The sequence below is a fragment of the Vespula pensylvanica genome, chromosome 2, assembly GCF_014466175.1.
Source record: "Vespula pensylvanica isolate Volc-1 chromosome 2, ASM1446617v1, whole genome shotgun sequence".
NCBI lineage: Eukaryota > Metazoa > Arthropoda > Insecta > Hymenoptera > Vespidae > Vespula > Vespula pensylvanica.
In genome coordinates this window covers 10,051,397-10,058,896 of record NC_057686.1, presented here as the reverse complement: position 1 = coordinate 10,058,896, position 7,500 = coordinate 10,051,397, and the positions used below count along the sequence as shown (strand labels likewise).

Genomic DNA, 7,500 nt, shown 5'->3' with positions numbered 1-7,500 from the left:
TTGATTGAAATTAAAAACGTAGAGACATTAAAAACGTAAGAAGTTTTGGATAAATTAATAAAAATCGTAAAAGAAAGCAGATACACATACATATGACAAAAATAAAAACAAATGATTTCTTTATTCTTTTATTAATGAACAAGTTAAATCTTTTCTATATAAATATATAAAACTATAAAAACTTCGTATTATATTTAGTTTTCTCGTTTATTTGTATTAATTTTTGAGAATATAGTAAAGGATTTATTAGAGAACATATTCAATTTATATGACATATGGCAAAGGATTGAATGATCTGTCTATCATATGTTTATATATGTCTTCAGTATCGATGAAATATTCCAATGGCTTAAAACAGGCATGTTGCTACTACTTATTGAAGAAATTGCTTTCCAAAGTTTCTAAGCTCATCGCATAATAATAAGTCGTGCTTACTTATCGAGTTTTCGAACTTTAGACGAATCAAACTTAACTTTTTCACGATGCGTAAGCAACGAAACACAACCCAAAGGAACGAGGTAAATTATTCGTAACTTTGATAGCTTCTTGATGAAAAGAGAGGGGCAAAAAGCATGAAGTATCTTTTAACATTATCTACAAAGAAACATTCAAGTGAATCTGTAGAAAAGCTTTTTGAAATCTTCAATTATTTTAGAGATTATAATGGAAGGAATTTTGAGATCTAAAAGCTTTACAGGTTTCACTTCATAAATCTAAACATATCTATATGTATAATAAATGAACTTGATAAATGGTCGGGTCAAGGTAACGAAAAAGTATAAACTTTTCGAAGTAGGTGAATGTTCACCTACTTTTTTTTAAGAACTAATTATATTTTCAATACATTCAATATATTATAAGACCTATATATACTTTCAGAATTTAGCTCGTTAAATCAATGATAAACAGATTTGTTTTCGATAAGTAACGTTTCTAAAGAATATATAAATCCGAATCATTTCTCCGAACGTTTTTCGATAAATTGATAACAAACAAATATATTACATTATAAACGGATATATAATATTTTATCTTTCATTCTAAACGAATTTTGTTTTAATAACATGCAAAAACGTGATAATTGGTAATACATAATCTTTCCTCATTTTTTCGCAAACTATAATTTGTATTTCTCTCTAGTAATATGTGTGTGTATATATATATATATATATATATATATATATATATTTTTTTTTTTTTTTTTTCGATAAATTTCATATAAGGATCATCAACGATGATAGCACGTATCTACACGTTGGTCGAATTAGCCCAAGACTAATTAAGTTACACAATGTACCGTTGCTGTTGCTGTTAGTGGTATTACTACCAGCGATGGTATACAAGAACAGAGTCACCGAGAGCCAACGATAGAAGAGCATTAATTTCTTCTATCAAGGGTTTACCCGCAAGTTAATTTTCCTTTAAAGGATTTTCGTCATGGAGATAGTGGCCACAATGCGACAACGATGTTGCTTGCTTCTGTTACCGACAGCAGTGTAATAATAACGACGTTGTCATGACGAGAGTAACAGCGATGGGAAAGTGATCATAATAACTTCTTTATAAGAACTCTTTTGGTACAATCGTATTTATATTTTCAATTCTGTTCAATTTGAAAACATTTCATCAAAACCTAATCGATAACAGTTAATACATTTGATTTAGACTATACAAAAGTATATTTTGCATTTGTTTTGGTTAATTAATTTATCTAATCAATAGTTGTCTTCACTATAATGAAATTTTTTATTCTTCTCAAAAAAGGCAAAACTGTAATACCTATGAAAGAGATTAATAATTAAGCGAAGGATGCATTTTCTTTTCAGAATTCTCACAGAATCTTTACAAAATGTTTTATAATGGAAACAGGGAGAGGTAGTGATTTGAAAATTATTTCATTGGCTAATAAATACTCAATGTCGAAATCCTTACTATTTTATATCTAAATAAATAAAATTACTATGCAGCATTATTACTTTTTATTCACATTACTTATTAGTTAACCATTGGTTGATATAATATTAGTACTATTATTAATAGTTTTCTTATATTTATTATATTATATAAAAAAATAATTCTTACAACTTCACTACTCTTTATACGCTTTATCGAAAGGATCAATATTCTATACTCGTTTCTGTATTATAATAATCATAAAAATAAATAATTATTATATGTAATATCTATATAATTATTATTACAACATAGAATAATTAGTTATTTATTTAGATATAACATTTTGAAAATTCCTATATTATTTATTGGCTAATATTTGATAACAATCTAACGGATAAGAGTTGACGCATTTTGACGATCAAATAATTTGATCATAAATGATTACATTCTAAGATAATGTTTACCTGAATCAATTAATATTGGATTAAATTAATATTGAATAATAATGAATTAATAATGCAACTGTCTTATTTTTGTGAAATAGATAAAATTGCAATGTCATACAAAGAAAACGAACAATAATAAAATACACGGATTCCTTTTCAAAATACTTAAGAAAATTTTACGAAATCATTCGAAGGTGGAAACGGTGAGGGTCATTGAGTGGAAACGTAGAATGCGGAATGGATGTTGCGTAATAATGGCGTTACTTGCGCCGTTCATCTTCCATGTTGACTAGCGCCGTTGCAGCGCGCCGGGGAATGTGCAACTGCGATAATGGTCGGCACTAAATTAATCCCCTTCTATGTATGCATGTGTGAGTTTGTTTGTGTTGGTATGTTCACAACTGAATGCATGCTCGTGAAGCCAAACAACGCCAACGTAAGGGGACCGAAATGTTGTCGTTGTCGTTGTTGTTGTTAACTCCGGTCAAGGCCTAATTGTTTCGCTACTCGCTTACCGATTACTATAATTATTAAATATCTATCTTAATAATGTAAAAAAAAAATATAATTAACATCAGCTCATATACCTAATGTACCTTAATTGCAAGTTTAGTATGACAAAAATTATGATATATATTAATAATTAATAGAAATCGTATATATTGATATAATTAAAGAATACATAATTAAAATAAATTATTAAAAATCTGAAGAAATGAAAAGTTGATCGGATAGAAAAATAATCTTATTATCGTATACTTCACTGATTGGAATTACATACTAAAAATACTTCTTTTTCTATACTCTTTCTATCTCTCTCTCTCTCTCTCTCTCTCTCTCTCTCTCTCTCTCTCTCTCTCTCTCTCTCTCTCTCTCTCTCTCTCTCTAGCTCTCTTGCTCACTTGCTCTCTTTTTTTTTATTGATAACAACGCCAAGCATACCAGTTAGTAATGCTAAATAGCGAAGTAATTATCTTCATTAGTGTTCAGTTAATAATCCAACACAAAACGTCGATCGGTTTGCACGATATAACGAATGAATGATCAGCACGTAAATAGTTTCGCTCGCATACGTTCTGCGTTCTCTCGTAGGATCGTTTCATTATTTCGGAATTTGCGGATGGGTATTCGAGGAATTGCACTAGGATCGAAACTACGAGGATTTCGGCCCATGAAATCGCTCAGTACGGCAGGAGAGAACGCAACAAAATGCAAATGGAGAATCGTTATGATGACAGTAGTTGGTGGCAAGAATAGATGAAATGGAACGTAATCGGTCGAACGATAAAGAGACATAATCAAATTCAAAGTAATCGACTGCTATGGCAATTTGATTGGTTTTGTTATCGAGGAAAGTGCGCCGTTCCTGTTCGTATAATTTCGAAAGGAAAAGAGAGGAAGAAGGAAAAAAAGAGAAAACAAAGGCGATAGCAATGCAACGAACGCAAAGTAAACCCTCCGTTTTGTAGAGAGGCCATGTCGACGATGCTGAATTCAGGAATCGATAGTAATCGAATTGGGAACGTCGATGCTGGTGGTGCTGCTACTGGTCGGTTTAAAATGCAATTTCATACCTAAATTCATCGACTTCTGCATCGGGACTTTACGTATTCCCGGCCGTAGCTCTATGCTAATACCGCGCGAACGCGGAAGCTGCGGCGCATAAATCAGATTAAGCCGCGGTTAGGACCTACCTCGGTGAAAATAGGCTACGTGCTGATCCAGTTATCGACTACGACTTACTGCTTATTGCAAGACAAAGAGAAATATATATAGGTAGTATTAGTCTTTCTCGACAGATACAAACATCAGTTCAGAAACATGGCGGTAGAAACGTTTATCGGAAGAACAATTATTATTCTTGATGTTTGAAATAATATTAAAAGTCGACGAGAATATTTTCATAATTGATTTATAACAAATATTATCTTGAATATCTACGTTGGAAATTCAAAATAAATAAATATTCGAACGTTATCTAAAAAAGAAAAAAAAGAAAAAATCATGATAGTTTGTTTCAGTCGTAACAATAACTTAATAGCTAGCAGACATAATCGATGTAACGAATTACCATAAAGGCACACGACATCGCTCTATTATTCGCTTCGAGCAGCGTCTATAAATCTAGGAAAAGTGTGCTCGCAATTTCCAAGAGCAATTGCAACGATATACCTAGCTACCTATAGCCGAATGAGCAAGAGTTGGTTAGCAAATGTGTGTCTGTAACGCGTCCCCCTCGGTTACGTTCTAACAAACGAGCCTAAATCGAGTTTTCATCCTAATATTTTCTGACGATTCCCTCGTCGTCCTCGTTACGTCCTGTCACGCGCGCAATTTGCATCGAGAAACGTCGAACGCGACGTAACTCTACTGTCGAGTAACGATGGAGACCGAGCTCACTTAAAATTATGTAGATGAAACGATAATCGATTCCTATGATATTCGACGTAACGGTACGTTAATTCTTAACCGTATAGAGTATCTTGCTATTTTATTCTACGCTTAAATACGCTATACCAATATTTGGAAAACACGAAGCTATCGAATTTAATATACATATTTAATACATTTTTATAAAAATAAATTGAGCTTTTAGACTTTACTTTATTTTCTTCTATTTAAAATTAGCTAGAATTTTATTGGTACGCAAAGAGTCATAAGATCCAATTAATGTGTATCGCTTATTTGCTTATTACGTTCTCCGCATCGACGTTTTAGAATGGAACGCTGAACGTGCTATTATAATGCGAAATTTTATATGTACGAATCCATTTAATTCGAGCTACGTGCACTTGTGGCATTAGAATTTCTACAACACGCTTGTAAAGTGGGTCAAACTATCAACCTGGAATTAATATGATATATATATATATATATATATATATATATATATATATGATATATATATACGATATATATATATATATCGTATGTGTATGTGTATTATATGTATTATGTTTATACATGTATGTGTATATATGTAACTAGAGTACCCTCGAATTACAAAGCGCAAAGTGTTCACTCATACGTATAACAATTCGATTTATATTGCATCCTCGAATTCGGAGTTACCGGTTATCCGATAAACCGTCCCTTCGGTGAGAGAAATACTGCAACTCGAGCGTAAGAATGTATACACATGTGTGTGTCTCTATGTATGTGTGTGTATACACACACACACACACGCACACATATGTAGTTATGTATGTAAATAAATAAATATTTATTCGTAAAATCGAGTCCGTGATTTCGTGCTCAGCCGATAATGTTGCATGGCTGATCCTCGTTTACACGGCCTATTGAATGCATATTTCTTAGTTTTTATTGGTTTTTTATTTTATTTTTTTCTCTTTCACCAACGTACACGTTTAATCCTTCTTATCAGTTTTCCTTCTTTTTCTCTCAGAGAGACTCAACGAACGGAAAAAAGACGAGGGTTGAATAAAAAAAAGAACAGAGAGGAGGTACAAAAGGAAAGAAAAAAGCGAAAGAGTTTAGTATTCGCTAGAATGGGCTGGGAAAAACGAGATAGGATTCGTGTAGGCGTGCAGTGTACGGAATATGCATTTTCCTTGATAGGTGTTAACTCTTCGCACTCATTCACGCTTCCCTTCCTTTACTCTCTCTCTCTCTCTCTCTCTCTCTCTCTCTCTCTCTCTCTCTCTCTCTCTCTCTCTCTCTCTCTCTCTCTCTCTCTCTCTCTCTCTCTCTCTCTCTCTCTCTCTCTCTCTCTCGATCTATTTATCTCTTCTCCACAATTTGTTTTATTCTTAAAATGTATGTAATATCTCAAATATTGTACGATTGTCGGAACGAAGGACCTTTTGATTTGAATTGAATTACTATACTCATCTTGGTCGGGAAGCTCCTATAACTGACGGTGGAAAAATCCTTTGTCATATTCCAACAATGATGAACTGAAGAATAATTTACATTCTTTTTCTCAGTGTATTAAAAACAAGAAAGAGTGAGAGAAAAAGGAAAAAACGGATAACCAATTTGTCGGTAAAGAAAAGGGAAAAAGTTCTAGTATTTCGGTTACTATTTCTTCTTTTTTCTCTTTTTTTACACAAGGTATATGGTAGACGAAAAAAGCATTACTCTTGTCAAACAGAAGAATGAAGGAAAATAATGAAAAACGCTAAAAACAAAACAGCAACTAACGAAACAGGCATGCAACAAGCGTAACAATTAATTAAAACGGCCCCTTCTTAACAATTCATTTGCAAAACGTTTCTCCCAAAAATTCGACTCGTTTCTTTTATGCAATTACGCCTTCTGCATACGTATATATGTGTTCGTCTATATACATATATATATATGTATATATATATATATATGTTTATACGTATACGTATGTATGCATGGACGTATTGCGCATGACGTAACTGCGACACGTATTAACGATCTGGAATAAAATAGGATCGTTTCATCTTTCTCCGTATGCATCGCATACAATAATATCGCCAGACTTCAAAAAAACGAACCACTGTAACAATGTTTAATCATATCATGTAACACAATTTAATCGCTCGCCTTCTTAACTAATATATTGCTAGATTATCGAAGATAATACTTCATTTAATAAAACGAAATCTTTTTCTTTCTTTCCCTCCTCCTATTTTACTTTGAAGATTCGAAAATGGATTTTCACAATTATGTAAGAAGTACTTCACAATGATCGATAGTCAAAATAGAAAATAGATAATCTATTAAAGAAAGAAATAATTCTTTTTAAATAAAAAAATAATAATAAAGCATATTCATTAACCCTTTCTCTCGCATAAGGAAGATTCGTTATATATGTACGTCGATCGAAATCTTTGGACGTTATACCTAGACAACACTTTTTATTTCTTTTTTTTTCTGACTTTCAACCTTAACGAGCAAGACGACCGCGTTAAATCAGAATGCAGACGGTAGTATGGGTGGGTGGTAGGATTTATCGTGGAAGTTTTCGAAGAAAGGACGGAAAGGGTCGCGCGTGTTCGTCCCGTTTACGTAGCTCCGTCGTTGAGAGATGGTGGGAATCGAAGAGAAGGATAGAAAACGGTCCAGGAGAGGAAGAGAAGGAGAGGCTGTTAGAGAAGGGATGGTGGTTACTGGAGCGACCGTAGGGTGGCTATAACGCGGGTGTAACCTTGGCAACTCTCCACCC

General features: G+C 32.9%; 1 long non-coding RNA gene across 1 annotated transcript in view; it reads right to left on the bottom strand.

Annotated features, from left to right (window-relative positions):
• LOC122638185 overlaps positions 1-6,689 on the bottom strand; it is a 20,858-nt gene extending 14,169 nt beyond the window's left edge. Inside the window, exon 1 of the long non-coding RNA XR_006329374.1 lies at positions 6,653-6,689. This is a non-coding gene — a long non-coding RNA (uncharacterized LOC122638185). The remainder of the gene's footprint in view (positions 1-6,652) is intronic.
• Positions 6,690-7,500: the final 811 nt, after the last annotated feature.